This window comes from Geotrypetes seraphini, chromosome 5, assembly GCF_902459505.1.
Source record: "Geotrypetes seraphini chromosome 5, aGeoSer1.1, whole genome shotgun sequence".
Lineage (NCBI taxonomy): Eukaryota > Metazoa > Chordata > Amphibia > Gymnophiona > Dermophiidae > Geotrypetes > Geotrypetes seraphini.
Genome location: NC_047088.1, coordinates 75,051,204 through 75,077,610, shown reverse-complemented (window position 1 = coordinate 75,077,610; position 26,407 = coordinate 75,051,204). Strand labels below are relative to the sequence as shown.

Below are 26,407 nucleotides of genomic sequence, written 5' to 3'. Positions count from 1 at the left end.
GGTCTCGCGGCCCACTTGCACACATGGGCGGAGCTACAAACAGAATATCAGATATCACCCATTCATGTCAATGGAAAAAATGTAAAAAGCTGCCATTCTCACAGTATTTAAAAAACTGCTTGACCATTTGAACGAAACTTGGTATGTAGATCCCTCACTACCTGGGGTGATATGTTCTGGGGGTCTCGCGGCCCACCTGCATAAATGGGCGGAGCTACAAACAGAATATCAGATATCACCCATTCATGTCAATGGAAAAAATGTAAAAAGCTGCCATTCTCACAGTAATTCAAAAACGGCTTGACCGATTTGAACGAAACTTGGTATGCAGATCCCTCACTACCTGGGGTGATATGTTCTGGGGGTCTCTCGGCCCACAACTCTATGTTGCTTGCTCAAGGGTGGGTTCACCCAACAATTTATATGTTCTTGCTCCTGGAGGTGAAACTAAAAATGTTGTTTATAATCACGTTTTGCGTTAGTTGTATTGTATTCATTTTGTCAAATATTTCACATTATAATTTGAATATTGTACTTTTTATTAAGCTGTAAAACAATAATTTCATTCACCACTATAAAGTATCTTTATTTGAATCCATTTACAGTGTTATTGCTATAATTAAATACCCGTGCAACGCCGGGGCATCAGCTAGTCTATTACACATCAAGGAATTGAATTTGGTATTTATCCTTTATATTCACAGCAAGGAAGCTCTCATATATTGATATACGAAACATTGGTTCTAAGGTCTTGATTTACTACCTCTTTTCTTTTATTCTCTGTCTGAGTGAAAATAAGCGTACTAAATCAGACCCTAAATCATCAATATGATCCACTGCAACAGATAAGAAAGTTACAAAGTGGTTCTGCCAACTATACTGAAATATGCATTCTTTTTCTTCCTAATCAAGAAGAGTTATCTGCTTTCCACCCTACAGTACTATTTTCTGCTCACTTTGAAGAAATAGAATACTAAGCGTAAATGAAGTTATATCCAAGTGTTTTGCATCTCTCTGTAGCTGAAAACAGAAAATTAACTTTAGCAAGTTTCTCAAATGTAATATCCCTTGTAGGAAAATTTTCCTTCCTGGGTAATGATGTTTCATATTGCTTAGAGTATTGTTTACAAATAAAGATGCTGGTTTCTATTATTGATACCCAGAATGGTATTTATCAGTTCTCAGAATCCATTCTCTTACCTGATACTGTTTTTTCTCCTATTCTTAATACACGTTCAGTGCATATTGAGAATAATTATAAAGGAGGGGGGTAAAGCCTGTGCCCATTCTGAGGTACTTTACTCATTTAGGTACTGGTAAGGCATCTAAACAAAATGACCACTGCAAAAGCACCTGCTTTAAAATGAGGACCTGCCTATAGTTGTTTGGGCAGAGGGTGGAAGGAAGGTGCAAGTACAGTGCATATTTTAGAAACACTATTTGGGTTTAAGATTATATAAACCTATAAATTTCAATTTTACAAAACCAGAATATATATACATCTAAAATTATAAAATATGTAAGTCGTAAGGGGGATATATTGGCATCTTTTTGGTGGGGCTAAAATATAAATGTGTACACACCATTTCAGAAGGGGAATGCATAGTTATGTCTAAAAAGATCATGGATTCAGAAAATTGATCCTATAGAGCAGCATTCAACTGGAGAGGTAATTCCCCAATGGTTGTTGGATACTCCCAAAGTATTTCTAGCAACTGGCTTCTGTGACACCTTCAAGAAAAATAAACATGTGTCCAAACAATATTCAGAATGATTCAACCATCTGGAAATGGTCTCTTACTGGTTAAATTGCTTGTTTACAGGTATCTGGTCACTCTCAGTTGGATTTGACTGATTTTCTTTACTGAAAAGGACCAGATAGCATCAAATTCAAAAGAGGCTAACTTATGGGCGTTCTGGGGCAGAGTCCGGTTAAGTGTCAGTATTCAGCCCCACAAAACTTATATCATCCTGCAATAACTATTGTCCAATTGCAAAACTCACTTCTTTCTCAAAAATAGAAGAATCCTTCAACAACTACAAGACTTTATTACTAAAACAAACATCTTAAATCTAAATCGGACAAGGTTTTGTAAACGCCACAGTACAGAGACAGCTTTATTGAGCATTGCAACTTTTATTCATCAATATTTAGACTAAAATTGATCAGTATTTCTTCTATCTATAGACTTTTATTTGCTTTTGATATAGTAGACCATCAACTTTCCTAAATAGACTGTGCCATCACCAATCACATAAAGTTCTTCATCATAACACTACATCGGAACCATTTACATTACCTTCAGGCATTTTGTACTATCATTCATGCTTTTTAACATCTTCCTGGCTCCATTTCTCACCCTAGCCCAATCATTGGCATTTACTCTCTATGTGTATGATGGCAGACATGAATGTTCACATCTAAATTTAGTAGCTAAGCGTGTAAGTGACAGCATTCAGAGAGAGAGATAATGGTTACTGTGGATGGGCAGACTAGATGGGCCATTTGGCCTTTATCTGTCGTCATAAGAACATACAAATAGCCTTACTGGGGTGATGGGGCGATCCAAGATGGCCGCAACAGACTGCTGTTGAGAAGACGCTGCTAATCTTCTTTTCTCTTTGAGAGAATTTCCTGCAGTTATGCTGAAATGGAGGGGCAGGAGCGTCGGTAGTGCCTCCTGATGCCCAGCAGCACCTCCAATCGGCCCCATAGATGAACTTTTGTGGTGCCTGCAGCGGGAACCAGGGTTGTCGGGAAATCACCCACTGGAGACACCAGCGAGGAGTGACACTGTTGTTGGTCTCCCTTGGCTTAACGCCACCTTGAGTCCTGACATCAGAACACCGCCCCCTAAGCCTCAGAGAGCAAGCTGTCCATGTGAGCTTAACATGTCCGAGGAGGCAATGTTTGAGTCACGGGAGGCTGGTGAGGGCTTTTTGGAGGATTCCGAGGGGATTTTGGTTTCCCCGGAGAGACCGCCTGAGGAAGGAATTATAGCGGAGACGGACCGAGGCAGACAAGAGGTATGACTGGGAAGTGAGAAACTCTCTTTACCACTTGTATCTTTGCAACAGTAACTAAACCCCCGAAGTTACTCTGGACGTTTTATGGGACCTTGTAGTAAATTTGGGAAACTCAATTGCACCACAAGTAAACGAATTGGGGGAGAGACTGAATAAAAAGGTAAAAGAACTTTTTACTTTAAAACAAGATACTTCAACAATTAAGGCTGATTTATTTAAAGTTTCCTTGGAGGTAAATTCAGTAAAAAAAATTCAGGAAGCATTGGTAACAGATAATATTTTTCTAAGGAAAAAATTGGAAGTTCTGGAAAATCAAAGTAGAGTAAATAATTTACATATATTAAATTTCCCAAAGTTACCTACTATTATTCCAATAGAAATGCTGAAGAGGTACTTTAAAGAAGTGCTGAATGTACCAGAGAAAACTATACCTCCCTTTATTCGAGTTTATTATTTGCCACAGAAAATAGATCAACAACATCCTGAAAATGAAAATCAACAAGAGACCCTACTGGATGTTTCCAATTTATTGGAGACATCTGATACTTCTCTCGCTTCTCCAGCTACACTTTTGTTGACGGTAGCGCTTTTACCAGGTAAAGAATGGATTTTAAGGATGTTCTTTAAGAACAGATCAAAGGAATTCTTGGGACATAAAATCCAGATATTCCCTGATGTCTCAAGGGAGACACAAAAAAGGAGACAACAGTTTTTGATTTTGAGACCAACAGTAACAGAGATAGGAGGTGTTTTCCCACTTAAGGTTTCCCTGCAAGTGTATGATTAGATATCAGTCCCTAAAGTATATTTTCTTAGAGCCTTCACAGTTATCCAGTTTTATATCACTTAAACGCCTTGGGAGAGAAGTGAAATAACACATCACATCATATCTGAATGACTGTAATTCTTGATAGGTCTATTAACTTTTGTTTTCCTTTGTTATCACTCTGAATTAATCTTGGATCTCCAATTGAGGACTTGAGATAGATTAAGCATATTTTTTTGTTTCCTTTGTTAAATTATTGTTCAATATTATTAATATATATTAATATAATCACAGCTATGATACAATTAAAAGCTTAATATTATTAAAAGCTCAATATTATTAATAACATCAGCTTACTCTACCTTTCTGTACAAGTGTATAATGCTTAATATATATTTGTGAAAATTAAAAATAAATAAAAAAGAATAGCCTTAATGGGTCAGACCAAAGGTCCATCAAGCCCAGTATCCCGTTTTCACGGTGGCCAATCCAGGTCACTAGTACCTGGCCAAAACCCAAGGTGTAGCAATATTACATACTACCAATACAGGGCAAGCAGTGGCTTCCCCCATGTCTTTCTCAATAACAGACTCTGGATGTTTCCTCCAGGAACTTGTCTAAACCTTTCTTAAAACCAGCTACGCTATCCGCTCTTACCACATCCTCTGGCAATGTGTTCCAGAGCTTAACTATTCTCTATTTCTATGTTTCTGTTCTAAAAACTTAGGACTAGATTCAGTAAATGGTACTCTTAAAATGGTGCTGAAAATATTCACAGGGAATGCTATTCTATAAACAGTGGTTCAAGTTAAGCACTATTTATAGAATAACGCTTAGAGGCAATTGCTGCTACCAAATTTCTGTACCAAATGGAAACAAAGATTTACACCAAGTGAAACAGCAAAAAGAGGCAATGAAGATGTTGCAACCAACAAATGGATACAAGTCTTTTATTGGAATTAAGCCACTGAAATATGTGCATAATGTAGATGTGGCTGTGCACATCTTTAGTGAACATCCCTGACCCTCCCATGACCATGCATCTTTTTGATTACATGGTATAAGATTTGTATGTGGATCTTTAGAGAATAGCACTTATCAAGATGTTCACGCAAATCAAAATGGTTGCCAATTAACTCCAATAATTGACTGCACCCAGTTATTAGCATTAAATAGCTCATTAGCCAATTTAATAGCATGTGCATCTCAGGATTTTGTGCAGTTTTGCACACAGAAATTTGTGCGCTATTTATAGAATTTGGGGGTTGGTGTGTAAATGCTTGCCAGTCCCCCTCCTATGTCCATACTCCTCTCATAGTTATATGCTGCAGCACTTAAGTGCTAACTTTATAGAATAGTAACTGTGTTTCTCTTTTCAGTGTGGATAAATTTAGGAGCTTATTAGTTGCACAATTTTATAAAGTGTTTTTTTGTTTTTGTTTTTCCTGTATGTAAAGCATTATTGTACCTGCAGAAATGCTTTTGAAAATGACCTTCCCTATGTACAGAAATGTATATTGGTAAAACAACATCAACAACAACAACCCACCACCACCACCACGCACACACACATACACATAAACTAGCAACTTCAATCCAAGATATGCTGTTGCCTAAGACTCTTATATTTTGGCCCTTATTTTAGATGCATCCTCCTGTGTAAATAGTGGCTTCTAAATATATGTAGATTACCTGCATATATAAATGCAGTAAAATCTTGGTTTACGAGCATTATTTGTTCTGAAAACATGCTTGTAATCCAAAACACTCGTATATCAAAGCAAATTTCCCCGTAAGAAATAATAGAAACAACTCCACAACCCAAAAACTTTAATACAAAATACTGTATGTATTCGTATTGCAAGACCTTCCTTGTTTAGAACAGTCACTACACTCCTGCAGTGTCAGAGAGAGAGAGAAGAACCATCGGCTCAGTTGTGGTGATGTGATGTGTGTATACTGTATGGACTTGTATTGCAAGACCATGCTTGTATATCAAGTTAAACTTTAATAAAATGTTTTGCTTGTCTTACAAAACACTTGCATTACTGTACTGATTTTGGAAAGCTGCTGTTCATATGTGGGGATCCACACCAGGCAGAGATTTTAAGGAGCTATGATTAGGGCATAGAAAAGAAGTGGTCTGAGTAGGCCTAAATTATCAGCATACATTTCCTATTTTAGAGAGGAACACATTGATATAAAACATTTACATATGTTGGGTTTTTACACCTGCCCGAGGTATGGATAAGTGGCAGCGTGTATGGTCAAGTGTAAAGGCCAGTGTCACCACTCCCTCAACACCCTCCCAAACATCCAACACTCTCTCTCTGGTGCCCCTCTCTGGACATAAATGTCCTCTGAACATGACCTCCCCCTGATAGGTGCTATCAGACAACACCCCTACCCCATGTTTCCCCCCCAAAAGCACTTCCTCCTTCATCCCCAATTCCTATGTCAGCTGTACTGGGGGGCCCTGTTGATGTAGTGTGAACCAGAGTAATCCATGTTTGTTCTTGCTCCTGCAATTCTAGGTTCAAAATGACACCTTTGACCCCCTAGTGATAGTCTTGTGATGCTAGAGGTCAATCAGCCTAATAAGGACATGTATACATAGGCAAGATTTCTGCAGGATTTTTGATATTTTTCTGAACAGGCAAAAAGCAGGTTCTTTCCCAATGAATTAACCTAGGCAGGCTGTTATAAAATTACCCTCTTACTGCATATGGCTCTAATAAATTACTTAGTTTAAATTAATGTTTGGCAGCAAAATGATGTCTGAAAATTCACATATCCAGCCTTAGAATTTAAATGTTCAATTAAGCTGTCCCTACATGCCATGTGTCATGGTTACTGCATCAGGGGCTAATAAATTTCACAGCATAACATCAGCATTAGCTTAGTTCTGCTCTATAAAAATGAAAATTACAGTCAGTACTTAAAATGGCTGCCATTTAGTGCAAACCATTTACACAACACCACCCTATAAGACTAATGCGTGCATATCTATCAGTGTGACTCAGGCCATCATGGTGCTGCTGACATTGGTTACACATACTTGTATATATTTTAGATCATTTTAGTCAGTTTAAAGGTACTCAATACTAGCGTTTGTGGATAGTAAAGTGAAAATCCAGACTCCTTATATCTGGCTTCCTGGTCATATCTTTCAGTTAGGGGTGATGCATTCTGTAATTTTCAACACTCTAAATCCTAAAAGTGAATGTTGAAACTGTAGACAATACTCATCCAAAGGCATTGGCTGTTTTCTAATATTCAGACATTTTTTTGTGTGACATAGTATGGATCTTGGTAGAGTACACAGATTTTACTGAAGCAAAATCGGACCCATGGCCACACCCCCAGACCGCCCATTTCCGCCCACATCCTGCCCCCAGCCCCAACCCTTAACCTGATTGTGCGTCGGGACGGCATCCACACATGCGCAGATGCAATGCAATGATGTTGCGCATGATGTCAGCGTGTTGCATCCGCGTGTTCGCAGATGCCGACCTGATGTTGGAAGCTTTTCAAAACCCATACAAAATGCCGGGTTTTGAAAAGCCGTCCGGACCCCCAGACATATCCTCAAAAGAAGGACATGTCCAGGGAAATCCAAACGTCTGGTAACCCTAGATCTTGGGCAATATTTTAACCTTCCCTATATACAATAAAGAACAAGAATAATCGTATTTGCCACATATGAAGATAGAGTAAATTCTTATAAAGTCATTTTAGCACATAAGTGACAATATAAGTACATGAAATTGATTTGTGTGTGGATCAACCACAGATTCTTCCAGGGGCTGATCAATGCAGTATTTGTGCTGATGCTGCAGACGTTGCTGGGTTTTCTTCCCACTGTGCTGGGGGATGGGGAGCTCTGAGTGATGGGCAGGCAGTTTTTCTGTAAAGAAGTATGGGTGCAACAAGGCCTCTGTGACCCAGATCCTCTGTTTGGATGGGTACATTAGGAAGCACTTGAATAGGTCCAGGGCTGGAGCAGATACATCTGGTATAATATGTTCCAGTGGTATGGTTGGGTTCTCCTTAAATGAGATCTTGTTGTAATCAGGGAGTTCTGTGATTTCTGGCAAGATCTTCTCATTGGGGGTGACCAGGATCCGCAGCACACAGCACAGTTGTTCAATATCATTCTCTCCAGGGAAGGGGGCAAATTATTGAGTAGCTCCCCAAAGATGCAACCTACCGCCCAAAGGTCCACACCTTCATCATACTTCCGAGCACCATATAGAATCTCAGAGGCTTGGTACCATCTAGTGGCCACCTGAGGCTATACACTGGAGAACACTCTCACAAGTCCAAAGTCTGCAATCTTCAGATGTCCTGTGGAGCTGATGAGGAGGCTGGCAGGTTTTAAGTCTCAGTGCATGATGGAGTTCTCATGGCAGAATGCCATGCCCTTCAGCAGCATTTGCATATAACCTTTGACCTGACACTATGTCAGTGGCTGCTCCGAATTGCGTAGGACCTCTCAAAGGTCAAATAGCATGTACTCAAAGATCAGCACAAAACCTGTGCCATGGGGGAACACTTCCTTTAGCTTTACCACATGCTGATTGTCTTCTATCTCTGACAATCTTAACAGCATTTGTAATAATAATAAAAATAACAGTTTATATACCGCAGGACCGTGAAGTTCTATGTGGTTTACAATGATTAAGAGATGCTACAAATTGAGTAGAATTAACAAAGTTAAAAGCTAGTGATTAACAGCTCTAGAGATCAGATATTGTGGACTAAGATTGTACAGGTCAGTTACCTAAATACTTCAGGAACAGATATGTTTTTAGGTTTTTCCTAAATTCCCTATAAGTAGTAGGCATAAGTAGTTGTTCCAGGTCTTTACCCCATAATGCTGCCTGATGTGCGAGAAGATATTGATGATGTTTTTTAAATTTACATCCTCTAACCGGTGGAGAAACAAAATTCAAGTGTGAGCTTCTCTTATGTCTATTGGTTGTGAAAGAGAAGAGGTCAGTTATATATTTAGGGGCTAATCTGAATAGTACCTTATAGCAAAAACATCCAAATTTGAACCTCACACATGCTTCCATCGGCAGCCAGTGCAGAAGTCGGTAGGAAGGTGTTACGTGATCGAACTTCTTCAAACCAAAAATTAGCCTGACCGCCGCACTTTGTACCAGTTGTAATTGTTGCATGTTCTTGATATTACAGTAATCAAGTTGACTCAGTAAAAGGGACTGTACCAGAATTCTAAATGATGAAACATCAAAATAAGCTTACAGAGAGTGAAAAAGCCCTTTCTAACCAAGGAGTCCACCTGGTCTTTCATGGTTAGGTTCTGGTCCAATGTTACACCCAATACCTTCATAGTAGATTGAATAGGATAACTGAGTTTATTGATGCACAGTGATGATTTAATGTCAAGCGGGTGTGATGAAGCTATAAAGAATTTTGTTTTTTCCAAATTAAGCTTTAATCAATAATAATAATAATAATAATGTACAAAAATGACCACATAGATGTCCTTGCAGAGCAGAGGGATAATCTAGTGGTTAGTGGAGATGGCTTTAATGTGGAGATGACTTTAATCCATGACACTGATCAATGTTAAGGGTTGCTTGTTAAGAAGCCAATTTATCAGCGCTAATTGGCTCATTGAGCAATTGTGTGCACAGTTTGGGCATAGACCCAAATTTGCACACACAACTCAAAACACTATTTATGGAATATGGGAGATGATGGGTAAGTATCTTTGGTTGCTTATTCTTTAGGTCATTTTCAGAATGGAAACGTGTGTACTTTCAAGACTGGTACAAATGTGGCTAATGCTGCCATTTACAATTGATCTTCTCAAGGAATTCTCTATATAATGCATACAATATGCCCTAGGAAATCTGTCAAAAAGTAGAGTATCTGACACAGCCCCCATTTCTACCAAACTCATAAACTGAACTAGTGTACATTATCTGTATAAACAGTAGAAAAGTTTATTTTTCTTATCATTTTATGGAAAATTAATCAATTTACAAAATGCAAGCTTCCAGGTAATGTTATTTTTTAATGATTTGGTCCTAGAGAAAATGGGCAGTATTAGTACTGGTCAACTTCGGTTTTGGACTCTACAATAAGATAATTTCCTTTCAACTTTGTGCAATACAATGTGGGGCAAAGTCTTACAGGAAGCAGCTTCAAGATCGTGTAGTAGCAAGATACTTTCTCAAAACATGGAGGTTTAATCAAATAGAAACATGAATGTTTATCAAAATCAAGCAGCCTATTCTTTATAATCCTCCAAATAATGTATTCCTTGGAGATCCAAGATGACTGCCTAACAAGAGACATGAGAGAGAGCAACTCTGAACCTTCTCGTTTGTAGGAAATGGGCAGGAAACGAAAAGGAAAGCAGAGAGACTTTCCTTCCGAGTCTCAGGTGAATCTTCCCTACCTTCAGTTATCCATCACAGAGGGTCTTTCCTGATCTACCACGCTGGTCCCTCTTGCAAAGCTGTAAGAAACAGTGATAATGGGAGATGCTGAGATCACGCTAAACCTGGAACAGCGGCAAGCATCCCACCAACATTACAGTGCTGTAAGTTTTGAGCTGCAGTAATCCTCATTGCATGTCGGTGAGGTAGCAATGGAGGAAAGCTCTTAATGAGAGGAGGTTCCTGGTACAGTTTCATGGGGAGAAGAAGAACCGGATCAATTAGGCCAGGCTTCTTTAACTTCAGGTAGAATTTGCTTTTGGAGCTTCTTCTAGAAGTACAGTTGGAATCTCTGAAGATGCTGACACCTTTGGCCTAGCCTGAAAAGATTTCACTAGTTTCTATGTGGGATGCTTTATCCTCTTTACATTTGGCTGGAATGAGCTTTGACAGAGACTCTAGTAGATGCACAGTACTGGGCAGAGCTCTGGGTTTCTGGCCCAGAAATATCTAAGAAAAAGAACCATTTAAATTAAATCATTAAATTATAGAGAGTGTATGTTTGGGCAGACTGGGTGAATCATTCAGGTCTTTATCTGCCGTCATTTACTATGGGGTCCTTTTACTTAGGTGCGCTAGCCGTTTTAGTGCGTGCTAAATGCTAACGCGTCCATACAATATAATGGACGCATTAGCATTTATCACATGCTAATATTTAGTGTTTGCTAAAATGGCTAGCACGCCTTAGTAAAAGTACCCTTATGTTACTATGTTAGTTATTTCTTTAACTAAAGTTGTGTCAAATTTTAGTACACCTGTTGTTAAGAATGATTTTCTTTACTAAATTGCTGTCTTAAGTTCAGAAGGTGGAAGCTGAGTCTGAAGAAACACAGAAGCAACAGACTTGTCTTGATTAAGGATAAAATTGTGATTAATAAGTGTTTGGAGAATTTGGAAAATTCCATACATTTTTGAACTTTTGCTTATTCAATTTCCCTAAACATCCTATATGTTCTAGAAACCAACTCTTAAGGAATTATTTTGAAGAGGTTTTATTTATACCTAAAGTTGGTATACCTAATTTCTAAGGTTTATTATATCCCCTCTAAGGTTTCAATCTGTGTCTGAGGTTGGTAAATATTAGCTGTGACTGAAGAGGTTTGGAAGATTTTTCACAAGACAATTTGGATATTACAGCTTTTCTAGAGAAATCTGATAATGATAATGAGACTTACCCCCTCTTTTACAAAGGCACGTTAGCCATTTTAGCGCGCGCTAAATATACACACTCGCCAAATGCTAACACGTCCATAGACTAGCATGCATGCGTTAGCGTTTAGCGCATGCTAATATTTAGTACGCTCTAAAACGCTTAGCCCGCCTTTGTAAAAAGACCCTTTAGTGACCTTTGTATTTCAAGTTCAAGTTTAAGTTTCAAGTTTAATGGTTCTTTTAATTAATCGCTAAATCATAATTCAAAGCGATGTACAATTTAAAATACATTCAGTGGGAAACAATACAATACAAACTTTAAATAATGACATAATATTAAAATTGGTTCAACATACAATACAATTCAAACTTTAAATAATGACATAATAAAAAATGGTTCAACATATTTGTAACATAAGGTAAAAAAAGGTGTGTGAAATACAATTCATGATAGAAAAGTAGAACAAAAAAAGGAAAAAAACATAAGGAAGACAAATAACAGTAGAATATAATATTTAAAACAACAGTTTAAGGATTAAAAGATTAAATGCCAAAGGCATCTTTAAAAATAAATATTTCCTCAGGATCATGAACATATTTTGAGATTTTATTTTCATCATCAACAAAAGCTTTTCATGGGACAAAAAATCTTGATATTTCCTGATTTGACTTAAATCTCTCCCTCCCGGGCACCCCGCCCTCCAGCCTTCCTCTCTGCTTGTGTTCTGTTGGAGGCCAGGTTCCTGAAGAAGGGCTCCTCCCGAAACCAGCGCGGTTGAACCTTTCCTCCTGGCGCGGTTTTTCCATTGTGTAACAGTTTTGGATAAGTATTGTTTCTTTTGGATATGATTTTCACTTTTTGGCATGGTTTTTGACTTTGTTTGTGATTTTGTGTGAGTTTTTTGAGGGGGTTTGGCTGGCAGGGTTTGTGTGGGGGTCGCTCAGGTTGTTTGTGTTGAGTTTCATTTACTCACTTTGATTGTTGATTGGTTTGATTTCTGCACACACAGGGCGCTCGATGATGGTGTGCGGGTGGAGGCTTATGGCCTTGACCCAGAAGTGAAGTGTCGGAGCTGAGCTCCTATCACTGAGGGTTCACACTGAGAGCGCCCTATAACATCATATAATGTGACATGTTCTTTGACATATTACATTATATTTGGTTTGTAAGTTGTGAGCCAAGTTAGACACTTTGAGCTTCCCCCTCACAGACCTTGATGTGACTTGGTTGCCTTCCTTGTTTTTTCTAGTTTAGGATTGTTTGGCAAATTAGGAGTGTGTTGTTGTTGACTTAAATCTATGCAGGATTAGAGACAGTATTGTTACTCGGTGCTAAATTTATTCTTAGATTTCCATGTAAATGCTGCATAACATATGCTACACATAAGTATGTCTTTTTTGACCCTGCTCAACTTGAAGCAAAGAGGCCGGAACTACCCGTATCAGCTAGTGATGTAGATAGCTTGCATTGATTTAGTTTGGTCTCATCTTAATGGCAATAGATTATATACCCCTCCCCCTTTTATCAAACTGCGTTAGTGTTTTTTTTTAACATGGGCTGATGAAGGAAGTGCTCCAATGCTCATAGGAGCATTGGAACATTTACCATGCTGGCTAAAAACCTCTAGCTCAACTTGATAAAAGGGGCCCATAATTTCTTAAGAATGACCTAGCTTTGGGGTTTATTTTACTTTTGGATCTCTCTTCCCCAGATTGTGGACTGTTAAGCACTATAATTTTCCTATTTGGATATATATTTTTCTGTATATATATATTTGTCCTTTTTATATTTTGATTTGCATTGCTTGAGTTGTAAAATTGAAAGCTGGAAAAATTAAAATATGTAAAAATAAATAATGTATTATTTTAGAAAGAAGTCCAATTTTTTTGAGTTCAATCATCGAAGTCCAATTTTGAAGTTAGTGAGTCTGACAGAAATAATAAATAGTCCCTTTTTATGTTTTGTGCACAGAACAAATTCTAAAGTATATATCTTTAAATGAAAACTTTGAACACATCAACAATCTTGGAACAGTCAATTTTGAAATGCAAATAGTGACCTTTGTTTTCTATTTGCTAGTTCCATGAGTGAGCAAGATAATTAAGAAATGCTGTAGTAGAGAAGTGGTACATGCCAAAATGTTACCCTTACAGAAATAAGCAGCTTTATACTATGGGGACCAGGGGAGGCAGATCGCCCCAGGCAATGTCTTGGTGGGGGCACCAGCATCTCTCCTCCTCTCCACCCTCTGCTCCTTTCCACTTCTTCCTCGCCATTCGCGCACCTTCGAGTGGAAGAAATTCTGGCAAAAAACATTAAAAAGGGGGACAAATCCTTCTTCAGTTATATTAGTGACAGAAAAAGGAACACAGGCGGGATAGTACGCCTTAGAAGACCGGACGGAAGTTACGTGGAAGCAGATTCCGATAAAGCCGAACTACTGAATGAATACTTCTGCTCAGTCTTCACCTGTGAGGCACCGGGACACGGTCCGCAGTTGAAGGCAACACAAAACACAGAAGACCCATTTCAGAATTTTGAGCTCACACCAGGTGAAGTTTACAGTGAACTGGCAAGACTCAAGGTGAACAAAGCCATGGGACCAAGAGTGCTCAGAGAATTGCACCCAAGAGTGCTCCCAAGAGTGCTCAGAGAATTGAGCGATGTCATGGCGAAACCGTTGGCTGAGCTATTCAATCTCTCCCTAAGTAAGGGGAAAGTTCCCCTGGATGGAAATTAGCTAATGTCGTTCCGCTGCATAAAAAGGGTTGCAGGGCAGAGGCTGCGAATTATAGACCGGTGAGTCTCACATCAATAGTGTGCAAACTCATGAACACTAATTAAAAGCAAATTGGACACGATCTTGAATGAAGGGAATCTTCGGGATCCCAGTCAGCATGGATTCACCAAGGGTAGGTCCTGCCAATCCAATCTCATCAGCTTCTTTGACTGGGTAACAAGAAAGTTGGACTTGGGAGAGTCTTTGGACGTCGTGTACCTGGACTTCAGTAAAGCTTTTGACAGTGTCTCACACCGCAGGCTGCTAAGCAAGATGGAATCGATGGGGTTAGGAGAGACACTAACTGCATGGGTCAATGATTGGCTGAGTGGCAGACTTCAGAGGGTGGTGGTTAATGGTACCCTCTCTAAAACATCGGAGGTGACCAGTGGAGTGCCGCAGGGCTCGGTTCTGGGTCCACTCCTTTTCAACATATTCATAGGGGATCTGACTCAAGGGCTTCAAGGTAAAATAACACTATTTGCCGATGACGCCAATCTATGTAATATAGTAAGTGAATGCAGTTTACAGAATTATATGGCGCAGGACCTGCTTACATTGGAAAGTTGGTCCTCAACCTGGCAGCTAGGCTTCAATGCTAAGAGATGTAAGGTCATGCACCTCGGAAGCGGAAATCTATGCAGGACGTACTTCTTGAACGGAGAAACTTTAACTAGGACTTCAGCAGAACGAGATTTAGGAGTAATCATCAGTGCAGACATGAAAACTGCCAATCAAGTGGAGAAGGCTTCATCTAAGGCAAGGCAGATATTGGGTTGTATCAATAGAAGTTTCGTCAGCCGAAAGCCTGAAGTCATAATGCCGTTGTACAGGGCCATGGTGAGACCTCATCTGGAGTACTGTGTGCAATTCTGGAGGCCACATTACAGTAAAGATGTGCGCAGAATTGAATCGGTTCAGCGGATGGCCACCAGGATGATCTCGGGGCTCAAGGGTCTCTCGTACGAAGAGAGACTGAACAAATTGCAGCTCTACACTCTTGAGGAATGTAGGGAGAGGGGAGACATGATCGAAACATTTAAGTACCTCAAGGGACGTGTCGAAGTGGAAAATGATATTTTCTTTCTCAAGGGACCCTCGGCCACAAGAGGGCACCCGCTCAAACTCAGGGGTGGAAAATTTCATGGTGACACCAGAAAGTATTTCTTCACAGAGAGAGTGGTTGATCATTGGAACAAGCTTCCAGTGCAGGTGATCGAGGCAGACAGTGTGCCAGACTTTAAGAATAAATGGGATACCCATGTGGGATCCCTACGAGGGTCAAGATAAGGAAATTGGGTCATTAGGGCATAGACAGGGGGTGGGTAAGCAGAGTGGGCAGACTTGATGGGCTGTAGCCCTTTTCTGCCATCATCTTCTATGTTTCTAAAGTAAAGGCAGGGGAGGGTCATTAGGGTGGGCAGACTGGATGGGCCGTGGCCCTTATCTGCCGTCAATTTCTATGTTTCTATGTTTCTTCAATTCATCCCCACTGTACCTCTAGCTCTTCGCTGGTGTGAGCAGCAGCTCCATCCTGCTCCTCGAACTGGCCTCAGCGCTCCCCTCTGTTGTCACTTACAGGTCCTGCAACTAGGAGGTGATGTCAGAAGGAGAGCCAACATTGACACGGGAAGCAAGTTAGAGATGCTATTTGCACCGGGCAAACTACACAGGTACGGGGAGAAGGGGATCATAAGCAGCAGGGAGATGGGGAAGAGAAGAGGGTAAGGGAGCACCAGCACCTCCCACCCTCACTATGCCACTGCTTTCTACTAAAAATGACAAGGATCTGAAGAATAGAGGTTCTACTTTGGGTGGTCTCTGAAGGTATATATATTTTTTGTTGATTTCATAAATTCTACAGACTTTTTTATAACATCTGTATAACACTAACTCTTCACAGCATCAGAAAGAAAAGAAAACACTCAGGCCCAGATTTTTTCATTTCGAAAATCGTCTAAGTATACGTCCTGCCGATCTGATAATCCAAGTCGCTAAATCGTCCATCTTTATACCACATTTTCGTCCAACTTTTCATCTAAGTCAAAAACGCCTAGAGCAAGCCCTTATATGCCACTTATATGCCAGTAAAAAAGGGTTTGGGGGGGCTTATAGGGGAGTGCACATGTTTAACCAGCAATGCAGTGATTACAGGGGCTTATGGGCATGGGTCTTCCTCTCCATGGGTCCCTAACCCACCCCCAAGATGGCTTAAGAAGCCTCTGTGCAGCACGACTAAGCTTTCCATTGCCAGGCTGCCAGGTGATGATGTTCTGGAGGCACAATTTTCTTTTTTTTTCTTTATTGATTTGTTACAATTTATATATATATATAATAAACTCAGGAAAATCCACCAGTATCATCATAAACATTTACAATAGAAAAATAAAATCATTCAATGATATAGCCCACGTTATCTGGCCGACAGTACCTTTCTTAAAGCAACATAAATTTAGTAAGGAAAAACAGTTAAACAGGCAGAATGTGGCGCCTATTTCTATACATTCCTTCAATAATCCTCCCTAGTTTCAAATAACCAAATAAGTCTAAGATATTGTTTGAACTGTTTATCTTTCAGAAAACCTTCTAACTGGACTGGGTCTAAAAAGACATACCACTTGCATATAAAATAAGGCATTTACAGGGAAATTTTAAGAAGAAGGTTGCGCCCACAGCCAAGGCCTTAGTGCTAGAAACTGATTCTTCTTAATTTGAGTCTGCTTAGAGACATCATGAAATATGAGAATTATTTGGCCACAAAACAGAGCCTGTTTTTAAGTAAAATATAGTTTCAAAATAGTTTGTTTCTCTAGTTCTGTCTTGAAGACTACCAGTAGTGTAGCACGTTTTGTTATTGTGTCTTTAGATGATTCTAGAAACTGGGAAAGATCTAAATTATCTGGAGAAACTAATTTATCAATTTCCTCTTCCGCACCCTCCTCCCTAGTAGCCCTCGGAACATAATAGAGGTTAACAGGTTGAAAATTATCCACTTTAGAATATTGCGAAATCTCCCTCATATACATTCTTACCAGCTCCAATGGAGAAAGGGAATGTGTTATTGGGAAATTTGGAGGCACAATTTTCAAGTTGTGATTAATATTTTTTATGGGGGTGGGGGGTCAGTGATCACTGGGGTAGTGTGTGAGGGTCTGTATTATGTGTTTGCAGTGCTTATCTGGTCACTTTAGGTGGTTTTTTTTGTGACTTAGACCATGTTTTAAATGGTCTAAGTCAAAAAGTCCAAGTTCCGTCAATCCTGTGCTGTATAACTTTTGGTTAAACATGCAGTACGACTAAGTCTAAGCTGGCCCACATCCCGTCCAAATCCCACCCTCGACACTCCTCCTGACACGCCCCTTTAGCTATGGTCGTTCAGCGGCACTATGAAGGCCTAGGTCTTTATAAATACGTCCAAAACCCAGTTTTATTATTGGTACTTAGTTTTTTGACTGACGATCATCCAAGTGCCAACTTAGGCCGGTTTTTGAACATTTTTCTCTTTCGATTATGAGCCCCATAGTTTTTGTTTGTAATTTTCATGGTGTTTTACAGTATTATTTGTAAGCCTTTATTCAAGGTTTTCTTTATAAAATGTTGAATATCTTGCTATAAATTAAATATATACAGCAAGTGCTTAAATAACCATAAAGTTTGACAGACATCAGGCTAAAAATCCATCATTTTGTAGACAATGAATAGTAATTTAGCCAATGCATCATTTATGCATTGAATTTTCCTTTTAAGTGCTGTAAAAATTGGTGGCTGGGCTTCTATCAGAAGACTATATTCTGTGATGAAGATGAGCACCTCTTAAATAGGACTTATAAGATTCTTCTGCAAGAGTGAGGCTCAGATAGTTTTAAAATGGTGCAGTTTTAAAGCTATTTCCTAGTCAAATATAAAGCTCTGCTTTGGATAGGATGTAGAGAAGGGAACTGACATGTGCATGTCAAGATGTAATCCATTCCCTCAGTATTTCATGGAAAAATCTGCTGCATGTGAAGCATTTTGGAAAATACCTAAAAGAGAAGAAGGGGTGGAGCCAGGCCCTGTTGTGTAGTTTTATCTGAAACAATGTCAGTATAGCATCAGGTAAAAAAAAACAAGTTGGAAGTAGTTTTCTCTGGTGGCAGAACAAACAACCAAAGTACGTAGCAGTCATTTATTCCACTAAAATGGCTCCAATTGCTCCAGAGAGAAAAGACACAAGGGTGTCTCTAATAACAGAGATGAAGGCACAAAAAGATTTGATAAAAAAGCAGGACTGAATATACCCAGCATATTGAGTACCTGTATACATTACATTTCATTTCTAGACTGCAAAACCTCATGGATCGTTGTGATTCACAAAGAGTAAGAACATAAGAATTTGCCACTGCTGGGTCAGACCAGTGGTCCATCGTGCCCAGCAGTCTGCTCCCGTGGTGGCCCCCAGGTCAAAGACCATTGCCCTGAGATCAGCCCTACCTGCTTATGTTCTGGTTCAACAGGGACCTGTCCAACTTTGTCTTAAATCCCTGGAGGGTGTTTTCCCCTATAACAGCTTCCGGAAGAGCGTTCCAGTTTTCCACCACTCTCTGGGTGAAGAAGAACTTCCTTACATTTGTATGGAATCTATTCCCTTTCAACTTTAGAGAGTGCCCTCTCTTTCTCCCTACCTTGGAGAGGGTGAACAACCAGTCTTTATCTACTAAGTCTATTCCCTTCAGTATCTTGAATGTTTCTATCATGTCCCCTTTCAGTCTCCTCTTTTCAAGGGAGAAGAGGCCCCGTTTCTCTAATCTCTCACTGTACGGCAAGTCCTCCAGCCCCTTTACCATTTTAGTCGATCTTCTCTGGACCCTTTTGAGTAGTGAAACTGGACAACCCAGTGACCTGCAGAGTAATCATAAAGCTGTTTTAAATTTTCTAAAAATTGTAAAAATAGAGATCACTTTAATAACTTTCTGAAGTGTGTGTATAAGCAAAACCTTGTAAACAAAGTATATAACTCCTTATCTCAGCTAGCTGCCTGATAGGCAAACAGGCGCTGGAAAAACATGTGCGTACAATCTCGAACGAGAGGAAAAACAAAAAGAGGTAATGGATGTTTCACTTTGAACAAGGTGAACAATTCCAATAAGTACTCAGGTGCCTTCCCATATAAAACTTTGTAACAAAGGGTCCCAAATTTAAATTATACACGGGTCTCGAATGGGAGCCAATGACGTTCTCTATAGTAGGATGTAATATGATCTGATTTCTTCAAATTGAAAACCAAGTGCACTGCTGCATTTTAAATTTTATACAATTTGTATGATGCCCGGCAAGGTGCACTGAATTACTATGTGATCTGCTTGGGTTGTACCACAGAAAGGCAGTACCACAGAAAGGTTGTACCACAGAAATTAGACCTAATCTCAATCAAGAGTCAGATGGCTGTTTATCCCATATCTCCTAGATTAACAATTTGGCATTGATTGTGAAGTTGAGAGGGACCATTGGCTCACAGCAAAGCCAACAGAGCAAGTGGGCTAATCTTTAAGGTGCTTCATTATCAGCTGCTTGCAATTTTAATGAGTGTGAAGGCCAAAACATGATAGATGTGGCAGGATCAGCTGCTACTACTAAAAAACAGATTTTGCTCATTTCAGAAGCGTGGGATGAACACAGAAGATTTAGAATCAGAAAATAATATTAAATATTGAACTAGGCCAGTTACTGGGCAGACTTGCACGGTCTGTGTCTGTGTATGACCGTTTGGTGGAGGATGGGCGGGGGAGGGCTTCAATGGCTGGGAGGGTGTAGATGGGCTGGAGTAAGTCTTAACAGAGATTTCGGCAGTTGGAACCCAAGCACAGCACCAGGTAAAGCTTTGGATTTTCGCTCAGAAATAGCTAAGAAGAAAAAATAAAAAAAATTTAAATTGAATCAGGTTGGGCAGACTGGATGGACCATTCGGGTCTTTATCTGCCGTCATCTACTATGTTACTATGTTCAGGGTGTTGACAAAATGAACATATATTTATGCAACCCACATGTAGGTGTGTTCAGGGATGGAGTTTGGGAGAACTGTAGAGATGCACTTAACATGTATAATTTATAATATATGTGCATAATTCACATAGAAATCTTTATACCTTTCCCAAGCAAGCAAAGCTATCTGAGGATTCAACCTAGATATGGTTTTTATAGCATTTTACATAGACATACAGGTTTTTGTGTCTTCATAAAATAGGCTCGACGTAAGTCCATTTCACATGTAAATGACCTGCTGTAAAATTACTTCTATAATTTCCATGAGTCATGAAACATGATCATGAAACAGATCTCAGTCTTTATCAGCAGGTACTTTACCTCTTTGTTTTCTAAAATGTGTAAGGTTATATAAAATTAACATAAGAATTTGCCATACTAGGACAGACCAAAGGTCCATGAAGCCCAGTATCCTGTTTCCAACAGTGACCAGTGGATTTCCCAAGCCATCTCAATAATGGCCTCCAGCCATAGAATGTTATAATCAACAACAGCATTGTTTTGATGAAGAGGTTTGATGTGAAGGAATTTTTGTTCCAAGTTCAGAATACAAGAAATGGGAGCAAACTCTATGTAAGAAAATGAATGACAAGATTTGCCCACAGCCAGGGCTACTAATCCTAAACCCTAGTCTGTACCTTGGTAAACAAAAACTCTTTGGGAAACCTGTCTGGAAAATAGTGAGCCAAAGAATAATGTTGTAAAGAAATCTAAGCTCAGATTCTGAAAATTATATTGCGAATGTGTAGCGATTTTCTAATGGTACCAGGATGAAGCCAGCCGTGGTCTCTACTTTCCACTCCAGCTGTGATGGGGAAAAAGAAAACATGAAGTTGGAGAACCTAACTTGACCTGGCAGAAAAATCACAATTGAGTGCAAAATATATCCTGCAGTGTTTCCTGCAGAGTAACATCTAATAGAGAAGAAACAGAGATAGTGAAAACAAGAATTGTCATAGCAATGGAGGATTCAGAACATTTAGGGCTTGATTTTAAAACAGGATGCTTATTGAAAATTCAAAAAAGTTGTCAGTTTCATGCCTTTCGTAAAGACAACATAGGTCCTATGTGCCTTTATAAAATAGCATCCATATTACTTAGAAGAAACTGACCCTTGCACTAAAGTAGTTGTTCATGTGTATGTGTTCTCTATGCATGCACTCACTTAGATTATAAAATACCTGTGTATATCATAGTACCGTCCAACCTAGATCTCCCGAAATGCTAGAGTGGGTTCACCTGTATTTATACTTTTTATGTTTGTACAATACATGCATGTGGGAAAAATATTGTCCATTTGTAAAGCATGCAGAACAATATGATTAGTGTTTATGAAATCCCCCAGTTCAATTCCCACAAAAAGGTATTTGTTGGCTCAGCATATTCTTATTGATGTGTGTGTACAACTGGACTGCCTTTCCAGTGAGATATATGAAAATGGTTATGGAATTAAATGGGTTTTAATTATAAAGGAAGCCATCAATGTAAATTTTTTAGCTTAATATTGGGCAAACTACTGCATCCTGGATCTAGCCTCTTGCTAGAATTATGGAAGCTGTATCACCGGAACTATGGAGGCAATGATATATTGCAGTTTTTCTTCAACTAGATAAAAAATTGGTTTAAGGGAGCATTTTTTTCTCAGCATGGTGTTCGTGGAAATCATGGACAATGCAAACAAGTCAAGTAAAAAAAGCTGTGCTAATGCAGTTCAATAAATCTCACATAGTTGCAAATGTCACTATAAATTGTGTCAGCTTTTCACTATATTCAAGAAGATCAATGTTGAGTCATGTGCCCTTTTTTTTCCATTTAGGAGAGGAGAATCACATTTCCAGCATATCACTGGCTTACTTTTTCTCTAGATATATAGCATAATCAAAGGCATGGAATTAATCTCATTGTAAAGTTGTTGGTTTTTTTTTAAAGGCTGAATTTGTGTTTCAAAGACAAAAAAGACAATCCAACAAATCTGCAGTGAGTAGCGATAAACTAAGGACAAAGAAAAGGACTGCAGACAGGTGTACAAGATGCAGACAAAATTGATTATGAGCAAATAAATAAATTGTTGTGTACAAATAAATCACATATGTGGAGAAAGACAAGGAAAAATCTTTTTTTTTTAAGTTTACAAACTTTTTTTTAATAAATCTTTATTAATTTTACAATGTTTAATAGTGAAATACATAAATATATCATATATAATAAGTCAATACAAGCACATTTAACTATCAAATATACATAACCAACCAATTTCTCCGCCTACCCACCCACCTAATGACAATTTTAATAAAACTGACTCACAATCAAAAACCTATTATAGTGAGGTAATATAAGATGTCAATGGGCCCCATACCAATTTAAATATATTGCCATGCCCCAAATTATCAGCGTTCATCTTTTCAAATCTATAACTGGAGCAAAGATTTGCCCACCAGAAAGGAAAATTTAAACGATCATAGTTCTTCCAGTTTCGGGTTATCATCTGGATGATATAGGGGGCTTAACATGTAACAGTGTTCTATGAAGAGATTCACCCAGGGTGGTATACAGCAAGTACAATTCGACATAAAACATACAGTTTTGTTAACAGCAGAGCATTAGTAAAAAGATCAAATATAAACATATACAATGAGTGAGGTAAACTCAGAATCAGCAAATTGAAAGTTAATAATAGGACTACAATGAAACAGTTACAAAATATATTTATAACTGTGCTGAAATTCAAATATGAGAGATATAATACTTAGCTCGTTGGGATAAACAGATGGGCGGTTAAGCTCAAGGCAAGTTGTTTATACAGTTAAACAAGATACACATCTCCCTCGTTATTCGCAGGGGATAGGGGCAGAGCCGGACCGCGAATAGGGAAATACTGCAAATATCCGGCTCTGACCCACCCCCGCCTCCCTCCCGCCTTCCCTGGTGGTCTAGCGGGCTTTCGGGGCAGGAGCGATCTTCCTAAGCTCCTGCCTCGTGCAGATCGCCAATAGGAAATGACTGCCGTGAGTTCCCATAGCTCACGGCAGCCATTTCCTATTGGCAATCTACACGGGGCAGGAGCGTAGGAAGATCGCTCCTGACCCGAAAGCCCGCTAGACCACCAGGTAAGGCTGGGATGCCGGGGGAAGGCAAAAATATGGGGGGGGGGATTTCCCCCTCCCCCCCAAAAATTGCAATTATGTGAAATTGCGAGTGCAGAAACCACGAATGGGGAAGGGAAGTATATAAGGAACTGATTTAGTTACAGTGTACTTTATTTAGCAAGCTAGTCCTGGTGCAAAAGCTCTGTTTTCTCTTTAGTGGAGTACATTAGAAATGGCCTAATGAAACAGGGCTGTGACCTGGGGAGTAGAGAGGGCAAATAGGTACCTATTTTGTAACGACAGATAGGTATCCATGGGGCCCTTTCATTAAGCTGCATCAGGTGTGTTGAGTGGAGAATTTATTAGCCCAGTTTAGTAAAAGGGTTCCATGTATCTTTACATTAAAGATTCCTCACATTAGAATATCTGTGACTTTCACACCATCACCATCACATTGTTTGTGGCACAGTGATTCCTATTTGAAATATGGTTTAGTCTTTAGATCAACACAAGTCCTGATTGGCCTGAAACAGCTTTCAAGAACAAAACGCTGGCCGTCATTGGCACAGGGACAAAGATTTTATAACAGCTAATTGTACATCAGCCAACATTTCATAATTCATTGGGATGGTAATGAACATATGAGTTAATAAAGAACTGTATCTCTTTGAGATTTATCTAGAATAGAGAATTGTATTGCTTTAAATTTTGAGAGAATAACAAATAAAGTTTAAACTATTCAAGGAGGTTTTTCTGCACATGAGTGGCATGTTGAAGGTCTGATAGAACAGTGGTTCTAGACCATACCCTGAGGCTTTACCTCCTTATCTTTAATTTATTTAATTTAGAAACATAGAAACATGACGGTAGATAAAGGCCAAATGGCCCATTTAGTCTGCCCATCCACAGTAACCATTAAATTGAGCACCTATCAATAGAGTAGTGGAGAGTTAAGTTTTATAAAATTATCATACAAAAGCAGCTGAAATCATGGTAAAAATAAAGTTGCAAGCACACTTCACATGTTGCACATTTATGACTACCTGTTCTGTACCCAAAATGTGTCCCCTAACACACTCTCACACAAATTTTTTCAAAGCTCATGTAATTGCATATACTCAATAAGATCTTTTCGAATATATATATGAATTTCTCCTATTCATCCAGATTTAATTGTTACTTGGGGTTTCATTATGGCGACCACAATATTTATGAGGCAATTATACAATTGGATGCCCTGATGACTTTTGGTGGTAGCCCATTCTATATCGGCACCATTATAGGAAAGTAGAGCAACCCGGTATTGGTGCCTAACATTTAAACACCCACAATTATGCCAGGCATAAACCAGCTAAACTGTAGGCTCTTAAATGTGCTCTAAATATTCTCTAAAGAGTCCTGTTACTAAGGTGTGCATATGCTAAATGCCGCACAGCCATTTGTATGCGTATGGGCTGCATGGCACTTCAGACATTAATTTGTTAGTGCATGCTAAATCTCTTAGGGGTTCTTTTACTAAGGTGCATTATCAGTTTGAGCTTTGTCCCTGGCCTGCCCATACATGTAAGTAGCATATAGTCCATTTGCTACTCTTATTCAGGAGGGGGGAAAATGGGAGGGGGGAGGTACACATGATATCCAGCTGTTTGTTTCACACAAATGCTAATGCAATAGATTTTATACACCTTTAACTGCCTGATCAATGTTGCCCAGTGGCTAAAGGAGAATAGATTGAAATTAAATATGGAAAAGTTGCTTACAAAGTATATTGCAGGTCATGGATCACCCCCTGTGCTTTCTTCCATTTTAACCGGCAATCCTGATGAGTCTCAAACTGTCTTCCCATTCTGATTGTCTTGTTGGGACTTCGAGCTGTCTTTATACAATCAGGTTAAATAGTGTTTCCTTTTACTTTGTAAATTGGATTTGTCAAATAGGCCTTGTTTATAAGCCACATTGATTACTATAATGTTCTGTACAATACTGCATGCCTTGCTTTACTTTAAAAGCTACAAAACAGTGTTCACTTTGCAAAATGATATGATCCTGTCTCCCTATTGTTCAGGAAGAGTCATTGGCTACCCAAAGCTTATAAAATTAAATTTAATATTCCTGATTTTAAAACTTTGAATTTTGGCCAATTTTTGTGCTTTCAGATGCTTTATTAATATGTATGGTCATGCATCTACTTCATACTCAAAACAACAAATTGCTAGCTATTCCGCCACCACTTTGGGCTCTCCTGGAGTCTACCCAGCACATTGCTTTTCCCATATTGACTTCATTACTCTGGAATATAATTCCAAAATATTTGTGCTTTTAGGTCTCTTTCAATAGGTTTTAGTCAATGCTAAAAACTGTATTTTATACTCAGGAATCTGGGTAAAATTGTGACTAGATGTAGAGTACTAGGGCTAACATCTGTCCTGGACGTTTTGGTAAAGGTTCAATTATCACCACAAGATGTCCAAGTGCTAAGCATGCCCAAAGCCCACCCATATACATGTCTCCAACATACCCCCTTGAACTTTGGTCGCACAGCAGCTAGGAAGCCTAGCAAGGTGTCCAGAAAGTCAGTTTTGAAAATCAGCACTTGGATGTTTTGGTGAGAAAAAGGTCCAAGTGCCGGTTTATGCTGTTTTTGGGATTTTTTTTTTTTTTTTTAACAAGGCCTAATTTAAGAAGATACAGAGCTGTTATACACATGTAACCTCACCCATGCAGAGTGCAGGGGTTCCTAGAGATAGGCTAGAGCAGGGGTAGGGAACTCCGGTCCTCGAGAGCCGTATTCCAGTCGGGTTTTCAGGATTTCCCCAATGAATATGCATTGAAAGCAGTGCATGCAAATAGATCTTATGCATATTCATTGGGGAAATCCTGAAAACTCAACTGGAATACGGACACAACTGTGCAGCCCAGTACTCACAGGCAGTGAAATAACCCCAGTAAAAAGCTGAGGTTATTTTACTGTGATTTTTGGGCCCTAACGTGACTTACGGTGTATCACCTCAAGTCACATTAGGGTATTTGCATAGTGATGAGATGCAAAACATAATATTTTTTTGTCAGGCGGTATTAGGTTGGTTAAGTCAAGTGCCAAATAAT

The 26,407-nt window shown here is 39.2% G+C and overlaps 1 protein-coding gene and 1 pseudogene across 5 annotated transcripts in view; one reads left to right on the top strand and one right to left on the bottom strand.

The window, feature by feature from the left end:
* Nucleotides 1–26,407, top strand: part of DIAPH2 (diaphanous related formin 2) — a 1,499,255-nt gene that overhangs the window by 1,095,792 nt on the left and 377,056 nt on the right. The window lies entirely within an intron of this gene.
* LOC117360964 lies at nt 7,528–8,387 on the bottom strand (annotated as a pseudogene).